Below are 25,818 nucleotides of genomic sequence, written 5' to 3'. Positions count from 1 at the left end.
TTTTTTTGTTATTGATTTGCCCCCTGTTTTTTTCCATCATCCCGCAACTCTAAATTATCATGAAATCAATCCTTCACGCTTGCGCTGATACATTTGCGCCGACAAATTTGAGCGACGATCCGGGCTTTGATCGAGCCGTACCGTTCCTGATTTGTCTCGCGCCTTCAGATCCTCCTTCACTCTTCGACAAGAAGCAAAATATTAAGCAATCGTTCCGACGGAGCTAAATTACTACAGGATAAAGAACGAATAGAAAATTTGAATTTCGAAACAAAAAAGAGAGGGGTGCAACAAGAGGAATTCCCAGGGGGTCACCCATCCTAGCACTACTCTCGCCCAAGCATGCTTAACTTCGGAGTTCTGATGGGATTCGGTGCATTAGTGCTGGTATGATCGCACCCGCCATGTTCCTTTCGCTTTATTCTTTTAAACTACCCCGTCCTGCGAAGCAGTGTGGCTTTTCTAGACCGAAATTCATTTTAAGCGTCAATTCAAGCATTTTCCTATTATCCTTTTATTTATTTGCTTTCATATTTTTTTTTTGCTATTGATTTGCCCCCTGTTTTTTTCCATCATCCCGCAACTCTAAATTATCATGAAATCAATCCTTCACGCTTGCGCTGATACATTTACGCCGACAAATTTGAGCGACGATCCGGGCTTTGATCGAGCCGTACCGTTCCTGATTTGTCTCGCGCCTTCAGATCCTCCTTCACGCTTCGACAAGAAGCAAAATATTATGCAATCGTTCCGACGGAGCTAAATTACTACTGGATAAAGAACGAATAGGAAATTTGGATTTCGAAACAAAAAAAAGAGGGGTGCAACAAGAGGAATTCCCAGGGGGTCACCCATCCTAGTACTACTGTCGCCCAAGCATGCTTAACTTCGGAGTTCTGATGGGATCCGGTGCATTAGTGCTGGTATGATCGCACCCGCCATGTTCCTTTCGCTTTATTCTTTTAAACCATCCCGTCCTGCGAAGCAGTGTGGCTTTTCTAGACCGAAATTCATTTTAAGCGTCAATTCAAGCATTTTTCTCTTACCCTTTTGTTTATTTGCTTTCATATTTTTTTTTGTTATTGATTTGCCCCCTGTTTTTTTCCATCATCCCGCAACTCTAAATTATCATGAAATCAATCCTTCATGCTTGCGCTGATACATTTGCGCCGACAAATTTGAGCGACGATCCGGGCTTTGATCGAACCGTACCGTTCCTGATTTGTCTCGCGCCTTCAGATCCTCCTTCACGCTTCGACAAGAAGCAAAATATTAAGCAATCGTTCCGACGGAGCTAAATTACTACAGGATAAAGAACGAATAGAAAATTTGAATTTCGAAACAAAAAAGAGAGGGGTGCAACAAGAGGAATTCCCAGGGGGTCACCCATCCTAGCACTACTCTCGCCCAAGCATGCTTAACTTCGGAGTTCTGATGGGATTCGGTGCATTAGTGCTGGTATGATCGCACCCGCCATGTTCCTTTCGCTTTATTCTTTTAAACTACCCCGTCCTGCGAAGCAGTGTGGCTTTTCTAGACCGAAATTCATTTTAAGCGTCAATTCAAGCATTTTCCTATTATCCTTTTATTTATTTGCTTTCATATTTTTTTTTTGCTATTGATTTGCCCCCTGTTTTTTTCCATCATCCCGCAACTCTAAATTATCATGAAATCAATCCTTCACGCTTGCGCTGATACATTTACGCCGACAAATTTGAGCGACGATCCGGGCTTTGATCGAGCCGTACTGTTCCTGATTTGTCTCGCGCCTTCAGATCCTCCTTCACGCTTCGACAAGAAGCAAAATATTATGCAATCGTTCCGACGGAGCTAAATTACTACTGGATAAAGAACGAATAGGAAATTTGGATTTCGAAACAAAAAAGAGAGGGGTGCAACACGAGGACTTCCCAGGGGGTCACCAATCCAAGTACTACTCTCGCCCAAACACGCTTAATTTCGAAGTTCTGATGGGATCCGGTGCATTAGTGCTGGTATGATCGCACCCGCCATATTCCTTTCGCTTTATTCTTTTAAACTACCCCGTCCTGCGAAACAGTGTGGCTTTTGTAGACCGAAATTCATTTTAAGCGTCAATTCAAGCATTTTCCTATTATCCTTTTATTTATTTGCTTTCATATTTTTTTTTTGCTATTGATTTGCCCCCTGTTTTTTTCCATCATCCCGCAACTCTAAATTATCATGAAATCAATCCTTCACGCTTGCGCTGATACATTTGCGCCGACAAATTTGAGCGACGATCCGGGCTTTGATCGAGCCGTACCGTTCCTGATTTGTCTCGCGCCTTCAGATCCTCCTTCACGCTTCGACAAGAAGCAAAATATTATGCAATCGTTCCGACGGAGCTAAATTACTACTGGATAAAGAACGAATAGGAAATTTGGATTTCGAAACAAAAAAAAGAGGGGTGCAACAAGAGGAATTCCCAGGGGGTCACCCATCCTAGTACTACTGTCGCCCAAGCATGCTTAACTTCGGAGTTCTGATGGGATCCGGTGCATTAGTGCTGGTATGATCGCACCCGCCATGTTCCTTTCGCTTTATTCTTTTAAACCATCCCGTCCTGCGAAGCAGTGTGGCTTTTCTAGACCGAAATTCATTTTAAGCGTCAATTCAAGCATTTTTCTCTTACCCTTTCGTTTATTTGCTTTCATATTTTTTTTTGTTATTGATTTGCCCCCTGTTTTTTTCCATCATCCCGCAACTCTAAATTATCATGAAATCAATCATTCATGCTTGCGCTGATACATTTGCGCCGACAAATTTGAGCGACGATCCGGGCTTTGATCGAACCGTACCGTTCCTGATTTGTCTCGCGCCTTCAGATCCTCCTTCACGCTTCGACAAGAAGCAAAATATTAAGCAATCGTTCCGACGGAGCTAAATTACTACTGGATAAAGAACGAATAGTAAATTTGGATTTCGAAACAAAAAAGAGAGGGGTGCAACACGAGGACTTCCCAGGGGGTCACCAATCCAAGTACTACTCTCGCCCAAACACGCTTAATTTCGAAGTTCTGATGGGATCCGGTGCATTAGTGCTGGTATGATCGCACCCGCCATGTTCCTTTCGCTTTATTCTTTTAAACCATCCCGTCCTGCGAAGCAGTGTGGCTTTTCTAGACCGAAATTCATTTTAAGCGTCAATTCAAGCATTTTTCTCTTACCCTTTTGATTATTTGCTTTCATATTTTTTTTTGTTATTGATTTGCCCCCTGTTTTTTTCCATCATCCCGCAACTCTAAATTATCATGAAATCAATCCTTCACGCTTGCGCTGATACATTTGCGCCGACAAATTTGAGCGGCGATCCGGGCTTTGATCGAACCGTACCGTTCCTGATTTGTCTCGCGCCTTCAGATCCTCCTTCACGCTTCGACAAGAAGCAAAATATTAAGCAATCGTTCCGACGGAGCTAAATTACTACAGGATAAAGAACGAATAGGAAATTTGGATTTCGAAACAAAAAAGAGAGGGGTGCAACACGAGGACTTCCCAGGGGGTCACCAATCCAAGTACTACTCTCGCCCAAACACGCTTAATTTCGAAGTTCTGATGGGATCCGGTGCATTAGTGCTGGTATGATCGCACCCGCCATATTCCTTTCGCTTTATTCTTTTAAACTACCCCGTCCTGCGAAGCAGTGTGGCTTTTCTAGACCGAAATTCATTTTAAGCGTCAATTCAAGCATTTTCCTATTATCCTTTTATTTATTTGCTTTCATATTTTTTTTTTGTTATTGATTTGCCCCCTGTTTTTTTCCATCATCCCGCAACTCTAAATTATCATGAAATCAATCCTTCACGCTTGCGCTGATACATTTGCGCCGACAAATTTGAGCGACGATCCGGGCTTTGATCGAGCCGTACCGTTCCTGATTTGTCTCGCGCCTTCAGATCCTCCTTCACGCTTCGACAAGAAGCAAAATATTAAGCAATCGTTCCGACGGAGCTAAATTACTACAGGATAAAGAACGAATAGGAAATTTGGATTTCGAAACAAAAAAGAGAGGGGTGCAACACGAGGACTTCCCAGGGGGTCACCAATCCAAGTACTACTCTCGCCCAAACACGCTTAATTTCGAAGTTCTGATGGGATCCGGTGCATTAGTGCTGGTATGATCGCACCCGCCATATTCCTTTCGCTTTATTCTTTTAAACTACCTCGTCCTGCGAAGCAGTGTGGCTTTTCTAGACCGAATTTCATTTTAAGCGTCAATTCAAGCATTTTCCTATTATCCTTTTATTTATTTGCTTTCATATTTTTTTTTGTTATTGATTTGCCCCCTGTTTTTTTCCATCATCCCGCAACTCTAAATTATCATGAAATCAATCCTTCACGCTTGCGCTGATACATTTGCGCCGACAAATTTGAGCGACGATCCGGGCTTTGATCGAGCCGTACCGTTCCTGATTTGTCTCGCGCCTTCAGATCCTCCTTCACTCTTCGACAAGAAGCAAAATATTAAGCAATCGTTCCGACGGAGCTAAATTACTACAGGATAAAGAACGAATAGAAAATTTGAATTTCGAAACAAAAAAGAGAGGGGTGCAACAAGAGGAATTCCCAGGGGGTCACCCATCCTAGCACTACTCTCGCCCAAGCATGCTTAACTTCGGAGTTCTGATGGGATTCGGTGCATTAGTGCTGGTATGATCGCACCCGCCATGTTCCTTTCGCTTTATTCTTTTAAACTACCCCGTCCTGCGAAGCAGTGTGGCTTTTCTAGACCGAAATTCATTTTAAGCGTCAATTCAAGCATTTTCCTATTATCCTTTTATTTATTTGCTTTCATATTTTTTTTTTGCTATTGATTTGCCCCCTGTTTTTTTCCATCATCCCGCAACTCTAAATTATCATGAAATCAATCCTTCACGCTTGCGCTGATACATTTACGCCGACAAATTTGAGCGACGATCCGGGCTTTGATCGAGCCGTACCGTTCCTGATTTGTCTCGCGCCTTCAGATCCTCCTTCACGCTTCGACAAGAAGCAAAATATTATGCAATCGTTCCGACGGAGCTAAATTACTACTGGATAAAGAACGAATAGGAAATTTGGATTTCGAAACAAAAAAAAGAGGGGTGCAACAAGAGGAATTCCCAGGGGGTCACCCATCCTAGTACTACTGTCGCCCAAGCATGCTTAACTTCGGAGTTCTGATGGGATCCGGTGCATTAGTGCTGGTATGATCGCACCCGCCATGTTCCTTTCGCTTTATTCTTTTAAACCATCCCGTCCTGCGAAGCAGTGTGGCTTTTCTAGACCGAAATTCATTTTAAGCGTCAATTCAAGCATTTTTCTCTTACCCTTTTGTTTATTTGCTTTCATATTTTTTTTTGTTATTGATTTGCCCCCTGTTTTTTTCCATCATCCCGCAACTCTAAATTATCATGAAATCAATCCTTCATGCTTGCGCTGATACATTTGCGCCGACAAATTTGAGCGACGATCCGGGCTTTGATCGAACCGTACCGTTCCTGATTTGTCTCGCGCCTTCAGATCCTCCTTCACGCTTCGACAAGAAGCAAAATATTAAGCAATCGTTCCGACGGAGCTAAATTACTACAGGATAAAGAACGAATAGAAAATTTGAATTTCGAAACAAAAAAGAGAGGGGTGCAACAAGAGGAATTCCTAGGGGGTCACCCATCCTAGCACTACTCTCGCCCAAGCATGCTTAACTTCGGAGTTCTGATGGGATTCGGTGCATTAGTGCTGGTATGATCGCACCCGCCATGTTCCTTTCGCTTTATTCTTTTAAACTACCCCGTCCTGCGAAGCAGTGTGGCTTTTCTAGACCGAAATTCATTTTAAGCGTCAATTCAAGCATTTTCCTATTATCCTTTTATTTATTTGCTTTCATATTTTTTTTTTGCTATTGATTTGCCCCCTGTTTTTTTCCATCATCCCGCAACTCTAAATTATCATGAAATCAATCCTTCACGCTTGCGCTGATACATTTACGCCGACAAATTTGAGCGACGATCCGGGCTTTGATCGAGCCGTACTGTTCCTGATTTGTCTCGCGCCTTCAGATCCTCCTTCACGCTTCGACAAGAAGCAAAATATTATGCAATCGTTCCGACGGAGCTAAATTACTACTGGATAAAGAACGAATAGGAAATTTGGATTTCGAAACAAAAAAGAGAGGGGTGCAACACGAGGACTTCCCAGGGGGTCACCAATCCAAGTACTACTCTCGCCCAAACACGCTTAATTTCGAAGTTCTGATGGGATCCGGTGCATTAGTGCTGGTATGATCGCACCCGCCATATTCCTTTCGCTTTATTCTTTTAAACTACCCCGTCCTGCGAAACAGTGTGGCTTTTGTAGACCGAAATTCATTTTAAGCGTCAATTCAAGCATTTTCCTATTATCCTTTTATTTATTTGCTTTCATATTTTTTTTTTGCTATTGATTTGCCCCCTGTTTTTTTCCATCATCCCGCAACTCTAAATTATCATGAAATCAATCCTTCACGCTTGCGCTGATACATTTGCGCCGACAAATTTGAGCGACGATCCGGGCTTTGATCGAGCCGTACCGTTCCTGATTTGTCTCGCGCCTTCAGATCCTCCTTCACGCTTCGACAAGAAGCAAAATATTATGCAATCGTTCCGACGGAGCTAAATTACTACTGGATAAAGAACGAATAGGAAATTTGGATTTCGAAACAAAAAAAAGAGGGGTGCAACAAGAGGAATTCCCAGGGGGTCACCCATCCTAGTACTACTGTCGCCCAAGCATGCTTAACTTCGGAGTTCTGATGGGATCCGGTGCATTAGTGCTGGTATGATCGCACCCGCCATGTTCCTTTCGCTTTATTCTTTTAAACCATCCCGTCCTGCGAAGCAGTGTGGCTTTTCTAGACCGAAATTCATTTTAAGCGTCAATTCAAGCATTTTTCTCTTACCCTTTCGTTTATTTGCTTTCATATTTTTTTTTGTTATTGATTTGCCCCCTGTTTTTTTCCATCATCCCGCAACTCTAAATTATCATGAAATCAATCATTCATGCTTGCGCTGATACATTTGCGCCGACAAATTTGAGCGACGATCCGGGCTTTGATCGAACCGTACCGTTCCTGATTTGTCTCGCGCCTTCAGATCCTCCTTCACGCTTCGACAAGAAGCAAAATATTAAGCAATCGTTCCGACGGAGCTAAATTACTACTGGATAAAGAACGAATAGTAAATTTGGATTTCGAAACAAAAAAGAGAGGGGTGCAACACGAGGACTTCCCAGGGGGTCACCAATCCAAGTACTACTCTCGCCCAAACACGCTTAATTTCGAAGTTCTGATGGGATCCGGTGCATTAGTGCTGGTATGATCGCACCCGCCATGTTCCTTTCGCTTTATTCTTTTAAACCATCCCGTCCTGCGAAGCAGTGTGGCTTTTCTAGACCGAAATTCATTTTAAGCGTCAATTCAAGCATTTTTCTCTTACCCTTTTGATTATTTGCTTTCATATTTTTTTTTGTTATTGATTTGCCCCCTGTTTTTTTCCATCATCCCGCAACTCTAAATTATCATGAAATCAATCCTTCATGCTTGCGCTGATACATTTGCGCCGACAAATTTGAGCGACGATCCGGGCTTTGATCGAACCGTACCGTTCCTGATTTGTCTCGCGCCTTCAGATCCTCCTTCACGCTTCGACAAGAAGCAAAATATTAAGCAATCGTTCCGACAGAGCTAAATTACTACAGGATAAAGAACGAATAGGAAATTTGGATTTCGAAACAAAAAAGAGAGGGGTGCAACACGAGGACTTCCCAGGGGGTCACCAATCCAAGTACTACTCTCGCCCAAACACGCTTAATTTCGAAGTTCTGATGGGATCCGGTGCATTAGTGCTGGTATGATCGCACCCGCCATATTTCTTTCGCTTTATTCTTTTAAACTACCCCGTCCTGCGAAGCAGTGTGGCTTTTCTAGACCGAAATTCATTTTAAGCGTCAATTCAAGCATTTTCCTATTATCCTTTTATTTATTTGCTTTCATAATTTTTTTTGTTATTGATTTGCCCCCTGTTTTTTTCCATCATCCCGCAACTCTACATTATCATGAAATCAATCCTTCACGCTTGCGCTGATACATTTGCGCCGACAAATTTGAGCAACGATCCGGGCTTTGATCGAGCCGTACCGTTCCTGATTTGTCTCGCGCCTTCAGATCCTCCTTCACGCTTCGACAAGAAGCAAAATATTAAGCAATCGTTCCGACGGAGCTAAATTACTACAGGATAAAGAACGAATAGAAAATTTGAATTTCGAAACAAAAAAGAGAGGGGTGCAACAAGAGGAATTCCCAGGGGGTCACCCATCCTAGCACTACTCTCGCCCAAGCATGCTTAACTTCGGAGTTCTGATGGGATTCGGTGCATTAGTGCTGGTATGATCGCACCCGCCATGTTCCTTTCGCTTTATTCTTTTAAACTACCCCGTCCTGCGAAGCAGTGTGGCTTTTCTAGACCGAAATTCATTTTAAGCGTCAATTCAAGCATTTTCCTATTATCCTTTTATTTATTTGCTTTCATATTTTTTTTTTGCTATTGATTTGCCCCCTGTTTTTTTCCATCATCCCGCAACTCTAAATTATCATGAAATCAATCCTTCACGCTTGCGCTGATACATTTACGCCGACAAATTTGAGCGACGATCCGGGCTTTGATCGAGCCGTACCGTTCCTGATTTGTCTCGCGCCTTCAGATCCTCCTTCACGCTTCGACAAGAAGCAAAATATTATGCAATCGTTCCGACGGAGCTAAATTACTACTGGATAAAGAACGAATAGGAAATTTGGATTTCGAAACAAAAAAAAGAGGGGTGCAACAAGAGGAATTCCCAGGGGGTCACCCATCCTAGTACTACTGTCGCCCAAGCATGCTTAACTTCGGAGTTCTGATGGGATCCGGTGCATTAGTGCTGGTATGATCGCACCCGCCATGTTCCTTTCGCTTTATTCTTTTAAACCATCCCGTCCTGCGAAGCAGTGTGGCTTTTCTAGACCGAAATTCATTTTAAGCGTCAATTCAAGCATTTTTCTCTTACCCTTTCGTTTATTTGCTTTCATATTTTTTTTTGTTATTGATTTGCCCCCTGTTTTTTTCCATCATCCCGCAACTCTAAATTATCATGAAATCAATCATTCATGCTTGCGCTGATACATTTGCGCCGACAAATTTGAGCGACGATCCGGGCTTTGATCGAACCGTACCGTTCCTGATTTGTCTCGCGCCTTCAGATCCTCCTTCACGCTTCGACAAGAAGCAAAATATTAAGCAATCGTTCCGACGGAGCTAAATTACTACTGGATAAAGAACGAATAGTAAATTTGGATTTCGAAACAAAAAAGAGAGGGGTGCAACACGAGGACTTCCCAGGGGGTCACCAATCCAAGTACTACTCTCGCCCAAACACGCTTAATTTCGAAGTTCTGATGGGATCCGGTGCATTAGTGCTGGTATGATCGCACCCGCCATGTTCCTTTCGCTTTATTCTTTTAAACCATCCCGTCCTGCGAAGCAGTGTGGCTTTTCTAGACCGAAATTCATTTTAAGCGTCAATTCAAGCATTTTTCTCTTACCCTTTTGATTATTTGCTTTCATATTTTTTTTTGTTATTGATTTGCCCCCTGTTTTTTTCCATCATCCCGCAACTCTAAATTATCATGAAATCAATCCTTCATGCTTGCGCTGATACATTTGCGCCGACAAATTTGAGCGACGATCCGGGCTTTGATCGAACCGTACCGTTCCTGATTTGTCTCGCGCCTTCAGATCCTCCTTCACGCTTCGACAAGAAGCAAAATATTAAGCAATCGTTCCGACGGAGCTAAATTACTACTGGATAAAGAACGAATAGGAAATTTGGATTTCGAAACAAAAAAGAGAGGGGTGCAACACGAGGACTTCCCAGGGGGTCACCAATCCAAGTACTACTCTCGCCCAAACACGCTTAATTTCGAAGTTCTGATGGGATCCGGTGCATTAGTGCTGGTATGATCGCACCCGCCATATTCCTTTCGCTTTATTCTTTTAAACTACCCCGTCCTGCGAAGCAGTGTGGCTTTTCTAGACCGAAATTCATTTTAAGCGTCAATTCAAGCATTTTCCTATTATCCTTTTATTTATTTGCTTTCATATTTTTTTTTTGTTATTGATTTGCCCCCTGTTTTTTTCCATCATCCCGCAACTCTAAATTATCATGAAATCAATCCTTCACGCTTGCGCTGATACATTTGCGCCGACAAATTTGAGCGACGATCCGGGCTTTGATCGAGCCGTACCGTTCCTGATTTGTCTCGCGCCTTCAGATCCTCCTTCACGCTTCGACAAGAAGCAAAATATTAAGCAATCGTTCCGACGGAGCTAAATTACTACAGGATAAAGAACGAATAGGAAATTTGGATTTCGAAACAAAAAAGAGAGGGGTGCAACACGAGGACTTCCCAGGGGGTCACCAATCCAAGTACTACTCTCGCCCAAACACGCTTAATTTCGAAGTTCTGATGGGATCCGGTGCATTAGTGCTGGTATGATCGCACCCGCCATATTCCTTTCGCTTTATTCTTTTAAACTACCTCGTCCTGCGAAGCAGTGTGGCTTTTCTAGACCGAATTTCATTTTAAGCGTCAATTCAAGCATTTTCCTATTATCCTTTTATTTATTTGCTTTCATATTTTTTTTTGTTATTGATTTGCCCCCTGTTTTTTTCCATCATCCCGCAACTCTAAATTATCATGAAATCAATCCTTCACGCTTGCGCTGATACATTTGCGCCGACAAATTTGAGCGACGATCCGGGCTTTGATCGAGCCGTACCGTTCCTGATTTGTCTCGCGCCTTCAGATCCTCCTTCACGCTTCGACAAGAAGCAAAATATTAAGCAATCGTTCCGACGGAGCTAAATTACTACAGGATAAAGAACGAATAGAAAATTTGAATTTCGAAACAAAAAAGAGAGGGGTGCAACAAGAGGAATTCCCAGGGGGTCACCCATCCTAGCACTACTCTCGCCCAAGCATGCTTAACTTCGGAGTTCTGATGGGATTCGGTGCATTAGTGCTGGTATGATCGCACCCGCCATGTTCCTTTCGCTTTATTCTTTTAAACTACCCCGTCCTGCGAAGCAGTGTGGCTTTTCTAGACCGAAATTCATTTTAAGCGTCAATTCAAGCATTTTCCTATTATCCTTTTATTTATTTGCTTTCATATTTTTTTTTTGCTATTGATTTGCCCCCTGTTTTTTTCCATCATCCCGCAACTCTAAATTATCATGAAATCAATCCTTCACGCTTGCGCTGATACATTTACGCCGACAAATTTGAGCGACGATCCGGGCTTTGATCGAGCCGTACCGTTCCTGATTTGTCTCGCGCCTTCAGATCCTCCTTCACGCTTCGACAAGAAGCAAAATATTATGCAATCGTTCCGACGGAGCTAAATTACTACTGGATAAAGAACGAATAGGAAATTTGGATTTCGAAACAAAAAAAAGAGGGGTGCAACAAGAGGAATTCCCAGGGGGTCACCCATCCTAGTACTACTGTCGCCCAAGCATGCTTAACTTCGGAGTTCTGATGGGATCCGGTGCATTAGTGCTGGTATGATCGCACCCGCCATGTTCCTTTCGCTTTATTCTTTTAAACCATCCCGTCCTGCGAAGCAGTGTGGCTTTTCTAGACCGAAATTCATTTTAAGCGTCAATTCAAGCATTTTTCTCTTACCCTTTTGTTTATTTGCTTTCATATTTTTTTTTGTTATTGATTTGCCCCCTGTTTTTTTCCATCATCCCGCAACTCTAAATTATCATGAAATCAATCCTTCATGCTTGCGCTGATACATTTGCGCCGACAAATTTGAGCGACGATCCGGGCTTTGATCGAACCGTACCGTTCCTGATTTGTCTCGCGCCTTCAGATCCTCCTTCACGCTTCGACAAGAAGCAAAATATTAAGCAATCGTTCCGACGGAGCTAAATTACTACAGGATAAAGAACGAATAGAAAATTTGAATTTCGAAACAAAAAAGAGAGGGGTGCAACAAGAGGAATTCCCAGGGGGTCACCCATCCTAGCACTACTCTCGCCCAAGCATGCTTAACTTCGGAGTTCTGATGGGATTCGGTGCATTAGTGCTGGTATGATCGCACCCGCCATGTTCCTTTCGCTTTATTCTTTTAAACTACCCCGTCCTGCGAAGCAGTGTGGCTTTTCTAGACCGAAATTCATTTTAAGCGTCAATTCAAGCATTTTCCTATTATCCTTTTATTTATTTGCTTTCATATTTTTTTTTTGCTATTGATTTGCCCCCTGTTTTTTTCCATCATCCCGCAACTCTAAATTATCATGAAATCAATCCTTCACGCTTGCGCTGATACATTTACGCCGACAAATTTGAGCGACGATCCGGGCTTTGATCGAGCCGTACTGTTCCTGATTTGTCTCGCGCCTTCAGATCCTCCTTCACGCTTCGACAAGAAGCAAAATATTATGCAATCGTTCCGACGGAGCTAAATTACTACTGGATAAAGAACGAATAGGAAATTTGGATTTCGAAACAAAAAAGAGAGGGGTGCAACACGAGGACTTCCCAGGGGGTCACCAATCCAAGTACTACTCTCGCCCAAACACGCTTAATTTCGAAGTTCTGATGGGATCCGGTGCATTAGTGCTGGTATGATCGCACCCGCCATATTCCTTTCGCTTTATTCTTTTAAACTACCCCGTCCTGCGAAACAGTGTGGCTTTTGTAGACCGAAATTCATTTTAAGCGTCAATTCAAGCATTTTCCTATTATCCTTTTATTTATTTGCTTTCATATTTTTTTTTTGCTATTGATTTGCCCCCTGTTTTTTTCCATCATCCCGCAACTCTAAATTATCATGAAATCAATCCTTCACGCTTGCGCTGATACATTTGCGCCGACAAATTTGAGCGACGATCCGGGCTTTGATCGAGCCGTACCGTTCCTGATTTGTCTCGCGCCTTCAGATCCTCCTTCACGCTTCGACAAGAAGCAAAATATTATGCAATCGTTCCGACGGAGCTAAATTACTACTGGATAAAGAACGAATAGGAAATTTGGATTTCGAAACAAAAAAAAGAGGGGTGCAACAAGAGGAATTCCCAGGGGGTCACCCATCCTAGTACTACTGTCGCCCAAGCATGCTTAACTTCGGAGTTCTGATGGGATCCGGTGCATTAGTGCTGGTATGATCGCACCCGCCATGTTCCTTTCGCTTTATTCTTTTAAACCATCCCGTCCTGCGAAGCAGTGTGGCTTTTCTAGACCGAAATTCATTTTAAGCGTCAATTCAAGCATTTTTCTCTTACCCTTTCGTTTATTTGCTTTCATATTTTTTTTTGTTATTGATTTGCCCCCTGTTTTTTTCCATCATCCCGCAACTCTAAATTATCATGAAATCAATCATTCATGCTTGCGCTGATACATTTGCGCCGACAAATTTGAGCGACGATCCGGGCTTTGATCGAACCGTACCGTTCCTGATTTGTCTCGCGCCTTCAGATCCTCCTTCACGCTTCGACAAGAAGCAAAATATTAAGCAATCGTTCCGACGGAGCTAAATTACTACTGGATAAAGAACGAATAGTAAATTTGGATTTCGAAACAAAAAAGAGAGGGGTGCAACACGAGGACTTCCCAGGGGGTCACCAATCCAAGTACTACTCTCGCCCAAACACGCTTAATTTCGAAGTTCTGATGGGATCCGGTGCATTAGTGCTGGTATGATCGCACCCGCCATGTTCCTTTCGCTTTATTCTTTTAAACCATCCCGTCCTGCGAAGCAGTGTGGCTTTTCTAGACCGAAATTCATTTTAAGCGTCAATTCAAGCATTTTTCTCTTACCCTTTTGATTATTTGCTTTCATATTTTTTTTTGTTATTGATTTGCCCCCTGTTTTTTTCCATCATCCCGCAACTCTAAATTATCATGAAATCAATCCTTCATGCTTGCGCTGATACATTTGCGCCGACAAATTTGAGCGACGATCCGGGCTTTGATCGAACCGTACCGTTCCTGATTTGTCTCGCGCCTTCAGATCCTCCTTCACGCTTCGACAAGAAGCAAAATATTAAGCAATCGTTCCGACAGAGCTAAATTACTACAGGATAAAGAACGAATAGGAAATTTGGATTTCGAAACAAAAAAGAGAGGGGTGCAACACGAGGACTTCCCAGGGGGTCACCAATCCAAGTACTACTCTCGCCCAAACACGCTTAATTTCGAAGTTCTGATGGGATCCGGTGCATTAGTGCTGGTATGATCGCACCCGCCATATTTCTTTCGCTTTATTCTTTTAAACTACCCCGTCCTGCGAAGCAGTGTGGCTTTTCTAGACCGAAATTCATTTTAAGCGTCAATTCAAGCATTTTCCTATTATCCTTTTATTTATTTGCTTTCATAATTTTTTTTGTTATTGATTTGCCCCCTGTTTTTTTCCATCATCCCGCAACTCTACATTATCATGAAATCAATCCTTCACGCTTGCGCTGATACATTTGCGCCGACAAATTTGAGCAACGATCCGGGCTTTGATCGAGCCGTACCGTTCCTGATTTGTCTCGCGCCTTCAGATCCTCCTTCACGCTTCGACAAGAAGCAAAATATTAAGCAATCGTTCCGACGGAGCTAAATTACTACAGGATAAAGAACGAATAGAAAATTTGAATTTCGAAACAAAAAAGAGAGGGGTGCAACAAGAGGAATTCCCAGGGGGTCACCCATCCTAGCACTACTCTCGCCCAAGCATGCTTAACTTCGGAGTTCTGATGGGATTCGGTGCATTAGTGCTGGTATGATCGCACCCGCCATGTTCCTTTCGCTTTATTCTTTTAAACTACCCCGTCCTGCGAAGCAGTGTGGCTTTTCTAGACCGAAATTCATTTTAAGCGTCAATTCAAGCATTTTCCTATTATCCTTTTATTTATTTGCTTTCATATTTTTTTTTTGCTATTGATTTGCCCCCTGTTTTTTTCCATCATCCCGCAACTCTAAATTATCATGAAATCAATCCTTCACGCTTGCGCTGATACATTTACGCCGACAAATTTGAGCGACGATCCGGGCTTTGATCGAGCCGTACCGTTCCTGATTTGTCTCGCGCCTTCAGATCCTCCTTCACGCTTCGACAAGAAGCAAAATATTATGCAATCGTTCCGACGGAGCTAAATTACTACTGGATAAAGAACGAATAGGAAATTTGGATTTCGAAACAAAAAAAAGAGGGGTGCAACAAGAGGAATTCCCAGGGGGTCACCCATCCTAGTACTACTGTCGCCCAAGCATGCTTAACTTCGGAGTTCTGATGGGATCCGGTGCATTAGTGCTGGTATGATCGCACCCGCCATGTTCCTTTCGCTTTATTCTTTTAAACCATCCCGTCCTGCGAAGCAGTGTGGCTTTTCTAGACCGAAATTCATTTTAAGCGTCAATTCAAGCATTTTTCTCTTACCCTTTCGTTTATTTGCTTTCATATTTTTTTTTGTTATTGATTTGCCCCCTGTTTTTTTCCATCATCCCGCAACTCTAAATTATCATGAAATCAATCATTCATGCTTGCGCTGATACATTTGCGCCGACAAATTTGAGCGACGATCCGGGCTTTGATCGAACCGTACCGTTCCTGATTTGTCTCGCGCCTTCAGATCCTCCTTCACGCTTCGACAAGAAGCAAAATATTAAGCAATCGTTCCGACGGAGCTAAATTACTACTGGATAAAGAACGAATAGTAAATTTGGATTTCGAAACAAAAAAGAGAGGGGTGCAACACGAGGACTTCCCAGGGGGTCACCAATCCAAGTACTACTCTCGCCCAAACACGCTTAATTTCGAAGTTCTGATGGGATCCGGTGCATTAGTGCTGGTATGATCGCACCCGCCATGTTCCTTTCGCTTTATTCTTTTAAACCATCCCGTCCTGCGAAGCAGTGTGGCTTTTCTAGACCGAAATTCATTTTAAGCGTCAATTCAAGCATTTTTCTCTTACCCTTTTGATTATTTGCTTTCATATTTTTTTTTGTTATTGATTTGCCCCCTGTTTTTTTCCATCATCCCGCAACTCTAAATTATCATGAAATCAATCCTTCATGCTTGCGCTGATACATTTGCGCCGACAAATTTGAGCGACGATCCGGGCTTTGATCGAACCGTACCGTTCCTGATTTGTCTCGCGCCTTCAGATCCTCCTTCACGCTTCGACAAGAAGCAAAATATTAAGCAATCGTTCCGACGGAGCTAAATTACTACTGGATAAAGAACGAATAGGAAATTTGGATTTCGAAACAAAAAAGAGAGGGGTGCAACACGAGGACTTCCCAGGGGGTCACCAATCCAAGTACTACTCTCGCCCAAACACGCTTAATTTCGAAGTTCTGATGGGATCCGGTGCATTAGTGCTGGTATGATCGCACCCGCCATATTCCTTTCGCTTTATTCTTTTAAACTACCCCGTCCTGCGAAGCAGTGTGGCTTTTCTAGACCGAAATTCATTTTAAGCGTCAATTCAAGCATTTTCCTATTATCCTTTTATTTATTTGCTTTCATATTTTTTTTTTGTTATTGATTTGCCCCCTGTTTTTTTCCATCATCCCGCAACTCTAAATTATCATGAAATCAATCCTTCACGCTTGCGCTGATACATTTGCGCCGACAAATTTGAGCGACGATCCGGGCTTTGATCGAGCCGTACCGTTCCTGATTTGTCTCGCGCCTTCAGATCCTCCTTCACGCTTCGACAAGAAGCAAAATATTAAGCAATCGTTCCGACGGAGCTAAATTACTACAGGATAAAGAACGAATAGGAAATTTGGATTTCGAAACAAAAAAGAGAGGGGTGCAACACGAGGACTTCCCAGGGGGTCACCAATCCAAGTACTACTCTCGCCCAAACACGCTTAATTTCGAAGTTCTGATGGGATCCGGTGCATTAGTGCTGGTATGATCGCACCCGCCATATTCCTTTCGCTTTATTCTTTTAAACTACCTCGTCCTGCGAAGCAGTGTGGCTTTTCTAGACCGAATTTCATTTTAAGCGTCAATTCAAGCATTTTCCTATTATCCTTTTATTTATTTGCTTTCATATTTTTTTTTGTTATTGATTTGCCCCCTGTTTTTTTCCATCATCCCGCAACTCTAAATTATCATGAAATCAATCCTTCACGCTTGCGCTGATACATTTGCGCCGACAAATTTGAGCGACGATCCGGGCTTTGATCGAGCCGTACCGTTCCTGATTTGTCTCGCGCCTTCAGATCCTCCTTCACGCTTCGACAAGAAGCAAAATATTAAGCAATCGTTCCGACGGAGCTAAATTACTACAGGATAAAGAACGAATAGAAAATTTGAATTTCGAAACAAAAAAGAGAGGGGTGCAACAAGAGGAATTCCCAGGGGGTCACCCATCCTAGCACTACTCTCGCCCAAGCATGCTTAACTTCGGAGTTCTGATGGGATTCGGTGCATTAGTGCTGGTATGATCGCACCCGCCATGTTCCTTTCGCTTTATTCTTTTAAACTACCCCGTCCTGCGAAGCAGTGTGGCTTTTCTAGACCGAAATTCATTTTAAGCGTCAATTCAAGCATTTTCCTATTATCCTTTTATTTATTTGCTTTCATATTTTTTTTTTGCTATTGATTTGCCCCCTGTTTTTTTCCATCATCCCGCAACTCTAAATTATCATGAAATCAATCCTTCACGCTTGCGCTGATACATTTACGCCGACAAATTTGAGCGACGATCCGGGCTTTGATCGAGCCGTACCGTTCCTGATTTGTCTCGCGCCTTCAGATCCTCCTTCACGCTTCGACAAGAAGCAAAATATTATGCAATCGTTCCGACGGAGCTAAATTACTACTGGATAAAGAACGAATAGGAAATTTGGATTTCGAAACAAAAAAAAGAGGGGTGCAACAAGAGGAATTCCCAGGGGGTCACCCATCCTAGTACTACTGTCGCCCAAGCATGCTTAACTTCGGAGTTCTGATGGGATCCGGTGCATTAGTGCTGGTATGATCGCACCCGCCATGTTCCTTTCGCTTTATTCTTTTAAACCATCCCGTCCTGCGAAGCAGTGTGGCTTTTCTAGACCGAAATTCATTTTAAGCGTCAATTCAAGCATTTTTCTCTTACCCTTTTGTTTATTTGCTTTCATATTTTTTTTTGTTATTGATTTGCCCCCTGTTTTTTTCCATCATCCCGCAACTCTAAATTATCATGAAATCAATCCTTCATGCTTGCGCTGATACATTTGCGCCGACAAATTTGAGCGACGATCCGGGCTTTGATCGAACCGTACCGTTCCTGATTTGTCTCGCGCCTTCAGATCCTCCTTCACGCTTCGACAAGAAGCAAAATATTAAGCAATCGTTCCGACGGAGCTAAATTACTACAGGATAAAGAACGAATAGAAAATTTGAATTTCGAAACAAAAAAGAGAGGGGTGCAACAAGAGGAATTCCCAGGGGGTCACCCATCCTAGCACTACTCTCGCCCAAGCATGCTTAACTTCGGAGTTCTGATGGGATTCGGTGCATTAGTGCTGGTATGATCGCACCCGCCATGTTCCTTTCGCTTTATTCTTTTAAACTACCCCGTCCTGCGAAGCAGTGTGGCTTTTCTAGACCGAAATTCATTTTAAGCGTCAATTCAAGCATTTTCCTATTATCCTTTTATTTATTTGCTTTCATATTTTTTTTTTGCTATTGATTTGCCCCCTGTTTTTTTCCATCATCCCGCAACTCTAAATTATCATGAAATCAATCCTTCACGCTTGCGCTGATACATTTACGCCGACAAATTTGAGCGACGATCCGGGCTTTGATCGAGCCGTACTGTTCCTGATTTGTCTCGCGCCTTCAGATCCTCCTTCACGCTTCGACAAGAAGCAAAATATTATGCAATCGTTCCGACGGAGCTAAATTACTACTGGATAAAGAACGAATAGGAAATTTGGATTTCGAAACAAAAAAGAGAGGGGTGCAACACGAGGACTTCCCAGGGGGTCACCAATCCAAGTACTACTCTCGCCCAAACACGCTTAATTTCGAAGTTCTGATGGGATCCGGTGCATTAGTGCTGGTATGATCGCACCCGCCATATTCCTTTCGCTTTATTCTTTTAAACTACCCCGTCCTGCGAAACAGTGTGGCTTTTGTAGACCGAAATTCATTTTAAGCGTCAATTCAAGCATTTTCCTATTATCCTTTTATTTATTTGCTTTCATATTTTTTTTTTGCTATTGATTTGCCCCCTGTTTTTTTCCATCATCCCGCAACTCTAAATTATCATGAAATCAATCCTTCACGCTTGCGCTGATACATTTGCGCCGACAAATTTGAGCGACGATCCGGGCTTTGATCGAGCCGTACCGTTCCTGATTTGTCTCGCGCCTTCAGATCCTCCTTCACGCTTCGACAAGAAGCAAAATATTATGCAATCGTTCCGACGGAGCTAAATTACTACTGGATAAAGAACGAATAGGAAATTTGGATTTCGAAACAAAAAAAAGAGGGGTGCAACAAGAGGAATTCCCAGGGGGTCACCCATCCTAGTACTACTGTCGCCCAAGCATGCTTAACTTCGGAGTTCTGATGGGATCCGGTGCATTAGTGCTGGTATGATCGCACCCGCCATGTTCCTTTCGCTTTATTCTTTTAAACCATCCCGTCCTGCGAAGCAGTGTGGCTTTTCTAGACCGAAATTCATTTTAAGCGTCAATTCAAGCATTTTTCTCTTACCCTTTCGTTTATTTGCTTTCATATTTTTTTTTGTTATTGATTTGCCCCCTGTTTTTTTCCATCATCCCGCAACTCTAAATTATCATGAAATCAATCATTCATGCTTGCGCTGATACATTTGCGCCGACAAATTTGAGCGACGATCCGGGCTTTGATCGAACCGTACCGTTCCTGATTTGTCTCGCGCCTTCAGATCCTCCTTCACGCTTCGACAAGAAGCAAAATATTAAGCAATCGTTCCGACGGAGCTAAATTACTACTGGATAAAGAACGAATAGTAAATTTGGATTTCGAAACAAAAAAGAGAGGGGTGCAACACGAGGACTTCCCAGGGGGTCACCAATCCAAGTACTACTCTCGCCCAAACACGCTTAATTTCGAAGTTCTGATGGGATCCGGTGCATTAGTGCTGGTATGATCGCACCCGCCATGTTCCTTTCGCTTTATTCTTTTAAACCATCCCGTCCTGCGAAGCAGTGTGGCTTTTCTAGACCGAAATTCATTTTAAGCGTCAATTCAAGCATTTTTCTCTTACCCTTTTGATTATTTGCTTTCATATTTTTTTTTGTTATTGATTTGCCCCCTGTTTTTTTCCATCATCCCGCAACTCTAAATTATCATGAAATCAATCCTTCATGCTTGCGCTGATACATTTGCGCCGACAAATTTGAGCGACGATCCGGGCTTTGATCGAACCGTACCGTTCCTGATTTGTCTCGCGCCTTCAGATCCTCCTTCACGCTTCGACAAGAAGCAAAATATTAAGCAATCGTTCCGACAGAGCTAAATTACTACAGGATAAAGAACGAATAGGAAATTTGGATTTCGAAACAAAAAAGAGAGGGGTGCAACACGAGGACTTCCCAGGGGGTCACCAATCCAAGTACTACTCTCGCCCAAACACGCTTAATTTCGAAGTTCTGATGGGATCCGGTGCATTAGTGCTGGTATGATCGCACCCGCCATATTTCTTTCGCTTTATTCTTTTAAACTACCCCGTCCTGCGAAGCAGTGTGGCTTTTCTAGACCGAAATTCATTTTAAGCGTCAATTCAAGCATTTTCCTATTATCCTTTTATTTATTTGCTTTCATAATTTTTTTTGTTATTGATTTGCCCCCTGTTTTTTTCCATCATCCCGCAACTCTACATTATCATGAAATCAATCCTTCACGCTTGCGCTGATACATTTGCGCCGACAAATTTGAGCAACGATCCGGGCTTTGATCGAGCCGTACCGTTCCTGATTTGTCTCGCGCCTTCAGATCCTCCTTCACGCTTCGACAAGAAGCAAAATATTAAGCAATCGTTCCGACGGAGCTAAATTACTACAGGATAAAGAACGAATAGAAAATTTGAATTTCGAAACAAAAAAGAGAGGGGTGCAACAAGAGGAATTCCCAGGGGGTCACCCATCCTAGCACTACTCTCGCCCAAGCATGCTTAACTTCGGAGTTCTGATGGGATTCGGTGCATTAGTGCTGGTATGATCGCACCCGCCATGTTCCTTTCGCTTTATTCTTTTAAACTACCCCGTCCTGCGAAGCAGTGTGGCTTTTCTAGACCGAAATTCATTTTAAGCGTCAATTCAAGCATTTTCCTATTATCCTTTTATTTATTTGCTTTCATATTTTTTTTTTGCTATTGATTTGCCCCCTGTTTTTTTCCATCATCCCGCAACTCTAAATTATCATGAAATCAATCCTTCACGCTTGCGCTGATACATTTACGCCGACAAATTTGAGCGACGATCCGGGCTTTGATCGAGCCGTACCGTTCCTGATTTGTCTCGCGCCTTCAGATCCTCCTTCACGCTTCGACAAGAAGCAAAATATTATGCAATCGTTCCGACGGAGCTAAATTACTACTGGATAAAGAACGAATAGGAAATTTGGATTTCGAAACAAAAAAAAGAGGGGTGCAACAAGAGGAATTCCCAGGGGGTCACCCATCCTAGTACTACTGTCGCCCAAGCATGCTTAACTTCGGAGTTCTGATGGGATCCGGTGCATTAGTGCTGGTATGATCGCACCCGCCATGTTCCTTTCGCTTTATTCTTTTAAACCATCCCGTCCTGCGAAGCAGTGTGGCTTTTCTAGACCGAAATTCATTTTAAGCGTCAATTCAAGCATTTTTCTCTTACCCTTTCGTTTATTTGCTTTCATATTTTTTTTTGTTATTGATTTGCCCCCTGTTTTTTTCCATCATCCCGCAACTCTAAATTATCATGAAATCAATCATTCATGCTTGCGCTGATACATTTGCGCCGACAAATTTGAGCGACGATCCGGGCTTTGATCGAACCGTACCGTTCCTGATTTGTCTCGCGCCTTCAGATCCTCCTTCACGCTTCGACAAGAAGCAAAATATTAAGCAATCGTTCCGACGGAGCTAAATTACTACTGGATAAAGAACGAATAGTAAATTTGGATTTCGAAACAAAAAAGAGAGGGGTGCAACACGAGGACTTCCCAGGGGGTCACCAATCCAAGTACTACTCTCGCCCAAACACGCTTAATTTCGAAGTTCTGATGGGATCCGGTGCATTAGTGCTGGTATGATCGCACCCGCCATGTTCCTTTCGCTTTATTCTTTTAAACCATCCCGTCCTGCGAAGCAGTGTGGCTTTTCTAGACCGAAATTCATTTTAAGCGTCAATTCAAGCATTTTTCTCTTACCCTTTTGATTATTTGCTTTCATATTTTTTTTTGTTATTGATTTGCCCCCTGTTTTTTTCCATCATCCCGCAACTCTAAATTATCATGAAATCAATCCTTCATGCTTGCGCTGATACATTTGCGCCGACAAATTTGAGCGACGATCCGGGCTTTGATCGAACCGTACCGTTCCTGATTTGTCTCGCGCCTTCAGATCCTCCTTCACGCTTCGACAAGAAGCAAAATATTAAGCAATCGTTCCGACGGAGCTAAATTACTACTGGATAAAGAACGAATAGGAAATTTGGATTTCGAAACAAAAAAGAGAGGGGTGCAACACGAGGACTTCCCAGGGGGTCACCAATCCAAGTACTACTCTCGCCCAAACACGCTTAATTTCGAAGTTCTGATGGGATCCGGTGCATTAGTGCTGGTATGATCGCACCCGCCATATTCCTTTCGCTTTATTCTTTTAAACTACCCCGTCCTGCGAAGCAGTGTGGCTTTTCTAGACCGAAATTCATTTTAAGCGTCAATTCAAGCATTTTTCTCTTACCCTTTTGATTATTTGCTTTCATATTTTTTTTTGTTATTGATTTGCCCCCTGTTTTTTTCCATCATCCCGCAACTCTAAATTATCATGAAATCAATCCTTCATGCTTGCGCTGATACATTTGCGCCGACAAATTTGAGCGACGATCCGGGCTTTGATCGAACCGTACCGTTCCTGATTTGTCTCGCGCCTTCAGATCCTCCTTCACGCTTCGACAAGAAGCAAAATATTAAGCAATCGTTCCGACAGAGCTAAATTACTACAGGATAAAGAACGAATAGGAAATTTGGATTTCGAAACAAAAAAGAGAGGGGTGCAACACGAGGACTTCCCAGGGGGTCACCAATCCAAGTACTACTCTCGCCCAAACACGCTTAATTTCGAAGTTCTGATGGGATCCGGTGCATTAGTGCTGGTATGATCGCACCCGCCATATTTCTTTCGCTTTATTCTTTTAAACTACCCCGTCCTGCGAAGCAGTGTGGCTTTTCTAGACCGAAATTCATTTTTAGCGTCAATTCAAGCATTTTCCTATTATCCTTTTATTTATTTGCTTTCATAATTTTTTTTGTTATTGATTTGCCCCCTGTTTTTTTCCATCATCCCGCAACTCTACATTATCATGAAATCAATCCTTCACGCTTGCGCTGATACATTTGCGCCGACAAATTTGAGCAACGATCCGGGCTTTGATCGAGCCGTACCGTTCCTGATTTGTCTCGCGCCTTCAGATCCTCCTTCACGCTTCGACAAGAAGCAAAATATTAAGCAATCGTTCCGACGGAGCTAAATTACTACAGGATAAAGAACGAATAGAAAATTTGAATTTCGAAACAAAAAAGAGAGGGGTGCAACAAGAGGAATTCCCAGGGGGTCACCCATCCTAGCACTACTCTCGCCCAAGCATGCTTAACTTCGGAGTTCTGATGGGATTCGGTGCATTAGTGCTGGTATGATCGCACCCGCCATGTTCCTTTCGCTTTATTCTTTTAAACTACCCCGTCCTGCGAAGCAGTGTGGCTTTTCTAGACCGAAATTCATTTTAAGCGTCAATTCAAGCATTTTCCTATTATCCTTTTATTTATTTGCTTTCATATTTTTTTTTTGCTATTGATTTGCCCCCTGTTTTTTTCCATCATCCCGCAACTCTAAATTATCATGAAATCAATCCTTCACGCTTGCGCTGATACATTTACGCCGACAAATTTGAGCGACGATCCGGGCTTTGATCGAGCCGTACCGTTCCTGATTTGTCTCGCGCCTTCAGATCCTCCTTCACGCTTCGACAAGAAGCAAAATATTATGCAATCGTTCCGACGGAGCTAAATTACTACTGGATAAAGAACGAATAGGAAATTTGGATTTCGAAACAAAAAAAAGAGGGGTGCAACAAGAGGAATTCCCAGGGGGTCACCCATCCTAGTACTACTGTCGCCCAAGCATGCTTAACTTCGGAGTTCTGATGGGATCCGGTGCATTAGTGCTGGTATGATCGCACCCGCCATGTTCCTTTCGCTTTATTCTTTTAAACCATCCCGTCCTGCGAAGCAGTGTGGCTTTTCTAGACCGAAATTCATTTTAAGCGTCAATTCAAGCATTTTTCTCTTACCCTTTCGTTTATTTGCTTTCATATTTTTTTTTGTTATTGATTTGCCCCCTGTTTTTTTCCATCATCCCGCAACTCTAAATTATCATGAAATCAATCATTCATGCTTGCGCTGATACATTTGCGCCGACAAATTTGAGCGACGATCCGGGCTTTGATCGAACCGTACCGTTCCTGATTTGTCTCGCGCCTTCAGATCCTCCTTCACGCTTCGACAAGAAGCAAAATATTAAGCAATCGTTCCGACGGAGCTAAATTACTACTGGATAAAGAACGAATAGTAAATTTGGATTTCGAAACAAAAAAGAGAGGGGTGCAACACGAGGACTTCCCAGGGGGTCACCAATCCAAGTACTACTCTCGCCCAAACACGCTTAATTTCGAAGTTCTGATGGGATCCGGTGCATTAGTGCTGGTATGATCGCACCCGCCATGTTCCTTTCGCTTTATTCTTTTAAACCATCCCGTCCTGCGAAGCAGTGTGGCTTTTCTAGACCGAAATTCATTTTAAGCGTCAATTCAAGCATTTTTCTCTTACCCTTTTGATTATTTGCTTTCATATTTTTTTTTGTTATTGATTTGCCCCCTGTTTTTTTCCATCATCCCGCAACTCTAAATTATCATGAAATCAATCCTTCATGCTTGCGCTGATACATTTGCGCCGACAAATTTGAGCGACGATCCGGGCTTTGATCGAACCGTACCGTTCCTGATTTGTCTCGCGCCTTCAGATCCTCCTTCACGCTTCGACAAGAAGCAAAATATTAAGCAATCGTTCCGACGGAGCTAAATTACTACTGGATAAAGAACGAATAGGAAATTTGGATTTCGAAACAAAAAAGAGAGGGGTGCAACACGAGGACTTCCCAGGGGGTCACCAATCCAAGTACTACTCTCGCCCAAACACGCTTAATTTCGAAGTTCTGATGGGATCCGGTGCATTAGTGCTGGTATGATCGCACCCGCCATATTCCTTTCGCTTTATTCTTTTAAACTACCCCGTCCTGCGAAGCAGTGTGGCTTTTCTAGACCGAAATTCATTTTAAGCGTCAATTCAAGCATTTTCCTATTATCCTTTTATTTATTTGCTTTCATATTTTTTTTTTGTTATTGATTTGCCCCCTGTTTTTTTCCATCATCCCGCAACTCTAAATTATCATGAAATCAATCCTTCACGCTTGCGCTGATACATTTGCGCCGACAAATTTGAGCGACGA

General features: G+C 42.7%; 48 non-coding genes across 48 annotated transcripts; all 48 read right to left on the bottom strand.

Annotated features, from left to right (window-relative positions):
- Positions 1-282: 282 nt before the first annotated feature.
- Positions 283-401, bottom strand: LOC140023825 (5S ribosomal RNA). Its single transcript, XR_011827791.1, has one exon. It is a non-coding gene; the product is annotated as a 5S ribosomal RNA (ribosomal RNA).
- A 417-nt stretch (positions 402-818) lies between these two features.
- On the bottom strand, positions 819-937 carry LOC140021921 (5S ribosomal RNA). Its single transcript, XR_011825903.1, has one exon. It is a non-coding gene; the product is annotated as a 5S ribosomal RNA (ribosomal RNA).
- Positions 938-1,353: 416 nt separating this feature from the next.
- LOC140023823 (5S ribosomal RNA) lies at positions 1,354-1,472 on the bottom strand. The gene has a single exon (XR_011827789.1). It is a non-coding gene; the product is annotated as a 5S ribosomal RNA (ribosomal RNA).
- A 417-nt stretch (positions 1,473-1,889) lies between these two features.
- Positions 1,890-2,008, bottom strand: LOC140022092 (5S ribosomal RNA). The gene has a single exon (XR_011826073.1). It is a non-coding gene; the product is annotated as a 5S ribosomal RNA (ribosomal RNA).
- A 417-nt stretch (positions 2,009-2,425) lies between these two features.
- On the bottom strand, positions 2,426-2,544 carry LOC140021920 (5S ribosomal RNA). The gene has a single exon (XR_011825902.1). It is a non-coding gene; the product is annotated as a 5S ribosomal RNA (ribosomal RNA).
- Positions 2,545-2,960: 416 nt separating this feature from the next.
- Positions 2,961-3,079, bottom strand: LOC140022091 (5S ribosomal RNA). The gene has a single exon (XR_011826072.1). It is a non-coding gene; the product is annotated as a 5S ribosomal RNA (ribosomal RNA).
- Positions 3,080-3,495: 416 nt separating this feature from the next.
- LOC140022090 (5S ribosomal RNA) lies at positions 3,496-3,614 on the bottom strand. The gene has a single exon (XR_011826071.1). It is a non-coding gene; the product is annotated as a 5S ribosomal RNA (ribosomal RNA).
- A 417-nt stretch (positions 3,615-4,031) lies between these two features.
- Positions 4,032-4,150, bottom strand: LOC140022088 (5S ribosomal RNA). The gene has a single exon (XR_011826069.1). It is a non-coding gene; the product is annotated as a 5S ribosomal RNA (ribosomal RNA).
- Positions 4,151-4,566: 416 nt separating this feature from the next.
- On the bottom strand, positions 4,567-4,685 carry LOC140023822 (5S ribosomal RNA). The gene has a single exon (XR_011827788.1). It is a non-coding gene; the product is annotated as a 5S ribosomal RNA (ribosomal RNA).
- Positions 4,686-5,102: 417 nt separating this feature from the next.
- Positions 5,103-5,221, bottom strand: LOC140021919 (5S ribosomal RNA). Its single transcript, XR_011825901.1, has one exon. It is a non-coding gene; the product is annotated as a 5S ribosomal RNA (ribosomal RNA).
- A 416-nt stretch (positions 5,222-5,637) lies between these two features.
- LOC140024388 (5S ribosomal RNA) lies at positions 5,638-5,756 on the bottom strand. The gene has a single exon (XR_011828361.1). It is a non-coding gene; the product is annotated as a 5S ribosomal RNA (ribosomal RNA).
- Positions 5,757-6,173: 417 nt separating this feature from the next.
- Positions 6,174-6,292, bottom strand: LOC140022087 (5S ribosomal RNA). Its single transcript, XR_011826068.1, has one exon. It is a non-coding gene; the product is annotated as a 5S ribosomal RNA (ribosomal RNA).
- A 417-nt stretch (positions 6,293-6,709) lies between these two features.
- LOC140021917 (5S ribosomal RNA) lies at positions 6,710-6,828 on the bottom strand. The gene has a single exon (XR_011825899.1). It is a non-coding gene; the product is annotated as a 5S ribosomal RNA (ribosomal RNA).
- A 416-nt stretch (positions 6,829-7,244) lies between these two features.
- On the bottom strand, positions 7,245-7,363 carry LOC140022086 (5S ribosomal RNA). Its single transcript, XR_011826067.1, has one exon. It is a non-coding gene; the product is annotated as a 5S ribosomal RNA (ribosomal RNA).
- Positions 7,364-7,779: 416 nt separating this feature from the next.
- LOC140022085 (5S ribosomal RNA) lies at positions 7,780-7,898 on the bottom strand. Its single transcript, XR_011826066.1, has one exon. It is a non-coding gene; the product is annotated as a 5S ribosomal RNA (ribosomal RNA).
- A 416-nt stretch (positions 7,899-8,314) lies between these two features.
- On the bottom strand, positions 8,315-8,433 carry LOC140023821 (5S ribosomal RNA). The gene has a single exon (XR_011827787.1). It is a non-coding gene; the product is annotated as a 5S ribosomal RNA (ribosomal RNA).
- Positions 8,434-8,850: 417 nt separating this feature from the next.
- Positions 8,851-8,969, bottom strand: LOC140021916 (5S ribosomal RNA). Its single transcript, XR_011825898.1, has one exon. It is a non-coding gene; the product is annotated as a 5S ribosomal RNA (ribosomal RNA).
- A 416-nt stretch (positions 8,970-9,385) lies between these two features.
- LOC140022084 (5S ribosomal RNA) lies at positions 9,386-9,504 on the bottom strand. Its single transcript, XR_011826065.1, has one exon. It is a non-coding gene; the product is annotated as a 5S ribosomal RNA (ribosomal RNA).
- Positions 9,505-9,920: 416 nt separating this feature from the next.
- On the bottom strand, positions 9,921-10,039 carry LOC140022082 (5S ribosomal RNA). The gene has a single exon (XR_011826063.1). It is a non-coding gene; the product is annotated as a 5S ribosomal RNA (ribosomal RNA).
- Positions 10,040-10,456: 417 nt separating this feature from the next.
- LOC140022081 (5S ribosomal RNA) lies at positions 10,457-10,575 on the bottom strand. The gene has a single exon (XR_011826062.1). It is a non-coding gene; the product is annotated as a 5S ribosomal RNA (ribosomal RNA).
- Positions 10,576-10,991: 416 nt separating this feature from the next.
- Positions 10,992-11,110, bottom strand: LOC140023820 (5S ribosomal RNA). Its single transcript, XR_011827786.1, has one exon. It is a non-coding gene; the product is annotated as a 5S ribosomal RNA (ribosomal RNA).
- A 417-nt stretch (positions 11,111-11,527) lies between these two features.
- LOC140021915 (5S ribosomal RNA) lies at positions 11,528-11,646 on the bottom strand. The gene has a single exon (XR_011825897.1). It is a non-coding gene; the product is annotated as a 5S ribosomal RNA (ribosomal RNA).
- A 416-nt stretch (positions 11,647-12,062) lies between these two features.
- On the bottom strand, positions 12,063-12,181 carry LOC140023819 (5S ribosomal RNA). The gene has a single exon (XR_011827785.1). It is a non-coding gene; the product is annotated as a 5S ribosomal RNA (ribosomal RNA).
- A 417-nt stretch (positions 12,182-12,598) lies between these two features.
- On the bottom strand, positions 12,599-12,717 carry LOC140022080 (5S ribosomal RNA). The gene has a single exon (XR_011826061.1). It is a non-coding gene; the product is annotated as a 5S ribosomal RNA (ribosomal RNA).
- A 417-nt stretch (positions 12,718-13,134) lies between these two features.
- On the bottom strand, positions 13,135-13,253 carry LOC140021914 (5S ribosomal RNA). Its single transcript, XR_011825896.1, has one exon. It is a non-coding gene; the product is annotated as a 5S ribosomal RNA (ribosomal RNA).
- Positions 13,254-13,669: 416 nt separating this feature from the next.
- On the bottom strand, positions 13,670-13,788 carry LOC140022079 (5S ribosomal RNA). Its single transcript, XR_011826060.1, has one exon. It is a non-coding gene; the product is annotated as a 5S ribosomal RNA (ribosomal RNA).
- Positions 13,789-14,204: 416 nt separating this feature from the next.
- Positions 14,205-14,323, bottom strand: LOC140022078 (5S ribosomal RNA). Its single transcript, XR_011826059.1, has one exon. It is a non-coding gene; the product is annotated as a 5S ribosomal RNA (ribosomal RNA).
- A 416-nt stretch (positions 14,324-14,739) lies between these two features.
- On the bottom strand, positions 14,740-14,858 carry LOC140023818 (5S ribosomal RNA). The gene has a single exon (XR_011827784.1). It is a non-coding gene; the product is annotated as a 5S ribosomal RNA (ribosomal RNA).
- Positions 14,859-15,275: 417 nt separating this feature from the next.
- LOC140021913 (5S ribosomal RNA) lies at positions 15,276-15,394 on the bottom strand. Its single transcript, XR_011825895.1, has one exon. It is a non-coding gene; the product is annotated as a 5S ribosomal RNA (ribosomal RNA).
- A 416-nt stretch (positions 15,395-15,810) lies between these two features.
- Positions 15,811-15,929, bottom strand: LOC140022076 (5S ribosomal RNA). The gene has a single exon (XR_011826057.1). It is a non-coding gene; the product is annotated as a 5S ribosomal RNA (ribosomal RNA).
- Positions 15,930-16,345: 416 nt separating this feature from the next.
- On the bottom strand, positions 16,346-16,464 carry LOC140022075 (5S ribosomal RNA). The gene has a single exon (XR_011826056.1). It is a non-coding gene; the product is annotated as a 5S ribosomal RNA (ribosomal RNA).
- Positions 16,465-16,881: 417 nt separating this feature from the next.
- LOC140022074 (5S ribosomal RNA) lies at positions 16,882-17,000 on the bottom strand. The gene has a single exon (XR_011826055.1). It is a non-coding gene; the product is annotated as a 5S ribosomal RNA (ribosomal RNA).
- Positions 17,001-17,416: 416 nt separating this feature from the next.
- LOC140023817 (5S ribosomal RNA) lies at positions 17,417-17,535 on the bottom strand. The gene has a single exon (XR_011827783.1). It is a non-coding gene; the product is annotated as a 5S ribosomal RNA (ribosomal RNA).
- Positions 17,536-17,952: 417 nt separating this feature from the next.
- LOC140021912 (5S ribosomal RNA) lies at positions 17,953-18,071 on the bottom strand. Its single transcript, XR_011825894.1, has one exon. It is a non-coding gene; the product is annotated as a 5S ribosomal RNA (ribosomal RNA).
- Positions 18,072-18,487: 416 nt separating this feature from the next.
- Positions 18,488-18,606, bottom strand: LOC140023816 (5S ribosomal RNA). Its single transcript, XR_011827782.1, has one exon. It is a non-coding gene; the product is annotated as a 5S ribosomal RNA (ribosomal RNA).
- Positions 18,607-19,023: 417 nt separating this feature from the next.
- On the bottom strand, positions 19,024-19,142 carry LOC140022073 (5S ribosomal RNA). The gene has a single exon (XR_011826054.1). It is a non-coding gene; the product is annotated as a 5S ribosomal RNA (ribosomal RNA).
- A 417-nt stretch (positions 19,143-19,559) lies between these two features.
- Positions 19,560-19,678, bottom strand: LOC140021911 (5S ribosomal RNA). Its single transcript, XR_011825893.1, has one exon. It is a non-coding gene; the product is annotated as a 5S ribosomal RNA (ribosomal RNA).
- A 416-nt stretch (positions 19,679-20,094) lies between these two features.
- On the bottom strand, positions 20,095-20,213 carry LOC140022072 (5S ribosomal RNA). The gene has a single exon (XR_011826053.1). It is a non-coding gene; the product is annotated as a 5S ribosomal RNA (ribosomal RNA).
- A 416-nt stretch (positions 20,214-20,629) lies between these two features.
- Positions 20,630-20,748, bottom strand: LOC140022071 (5S ribosomal RNA). The gene has a single exon (XR_011826052.1). It is a non-coding gene; the product is annotated as a 5S ribosomal RNA (ribosomal RNA).
- A 416-nt stretch (positions 20,749-21,164) lies between these two features.
- LOC140023815 (5S ribosomal RNA) lies at positions 21,165-21,283 on the bottom strand. The gene has a single exon (XR_011827781.1). It is a non-coding gene; the product is annotated as a 5S ribosomal RNA (ribosomal RNA).
- Positions 21,284-21,700: 417 nt separating this feature from the next.
- Positions 21,701-21,819, bottom strand: LOC140021910 (5S ribosomal RNA). The gene has a single exon (XR_011825892.1). It is a non-coding gene; the product is annotated as a 5S ribosomal RNA (ribosomal RNA).
- Positions 21,820-22,235: 416 nt separating this feature from the next.
- On the bottom strand, positions 22,236-22,354 carry LOC140022070 (5S ribosomal RNA). The gene has a single exon (XR_011826051.1). It is a non-coding gene; the product is annotated as a 5S ribosomal RNA (ribosomal RNA).
- A 416-nt stretch (positions 22,355-22,770) lies between these two features.
- Positions 22,771-22,889, bottom strand: LOC140022069 (5S ribosomal RNA). Its single transcript, XR_011826050.1, has one exon. It is a non-coding gene; the product is annotated as a 5S ribosomal RNA (ribosomal RNA).
- A 416-nt stretch (positions 22,890-23,305) lies between these two features.
- LOC140022068 (5S ribosomal RNA) lies at positions 23,306-23,424 on the bottom strand. Its single transcript, XR_011826049.1, has one exon. It is a non-coding gene; the product is annotated as a 5S ribosomal RNA (ribosomal RNA).
- A 416-nt stretch (positions 23,425-23,840) lies between these two features.
- On the bottom strand, positions 23,841-23,959 carry LOC140023814 (5S ribosomal RNA). Its single transcript, XR_011827780.1, has one exon. It is a non-coding gene; the product is annotated as a 5S ribosomal RNA (ribosomal RNA).
- A 417-nt stretch (positions 23,960-24,376) lies between these two features.
- Positions 24,377-24,495, bottom strand: LOC140021909 (5S ribosomal RNA). Its single transcript, XR_011825890.1, has one exon. It is a non-coding gene; the product is annotated as a 5S ribosomal RNA (ribosomal RNA).
- A 416-nt stretch (positions 24,496-24,911) lies between these two features.
- LOC140022067 (5S ribosomal RNA) lies at positions 24,912-25,030 on the bottom strand. The gene has a single exon (XR_011826048.1). It is a non-coding gene; the product is annotated as a 5S ribosomal RNA (ribosomal RNA).
- A 416-nt stretch (positions 25,031-25,446) lies between these two features.
- Positions 25,447-25,565, bottom strand: LOC140022065 (5S ribosomal RNA). Its single transcript, XR_011826046.1, has one exon. It is a non-coding gene; the product is annotated as a 5S ribosomal RNA (ribosomal RNA).
- Between the last annotated feature and the right edge of the window lie 253 nt (positions 25,566-25,818).

This window comes from Coffea arabica, chromosome 11e, assembly GCF_036785885.1.
Source record: "Coffea arabica cultivar ET-39 chromosome 11e, Coffea Arabica ET-39 HiFi, whole genome shotgun sequence".
NCBI classification, from domain to species: Eukaryota; Viridiplantae; Streptophyta; class Magnoliopsida; order Gentianales; family Rubiaceae; genus Coffea; species Coffea arabica.
Note: the sequence above shows the minus strand (reverse complement) of the source record. Positions and strands in the feature narration are given on the sequence as shown.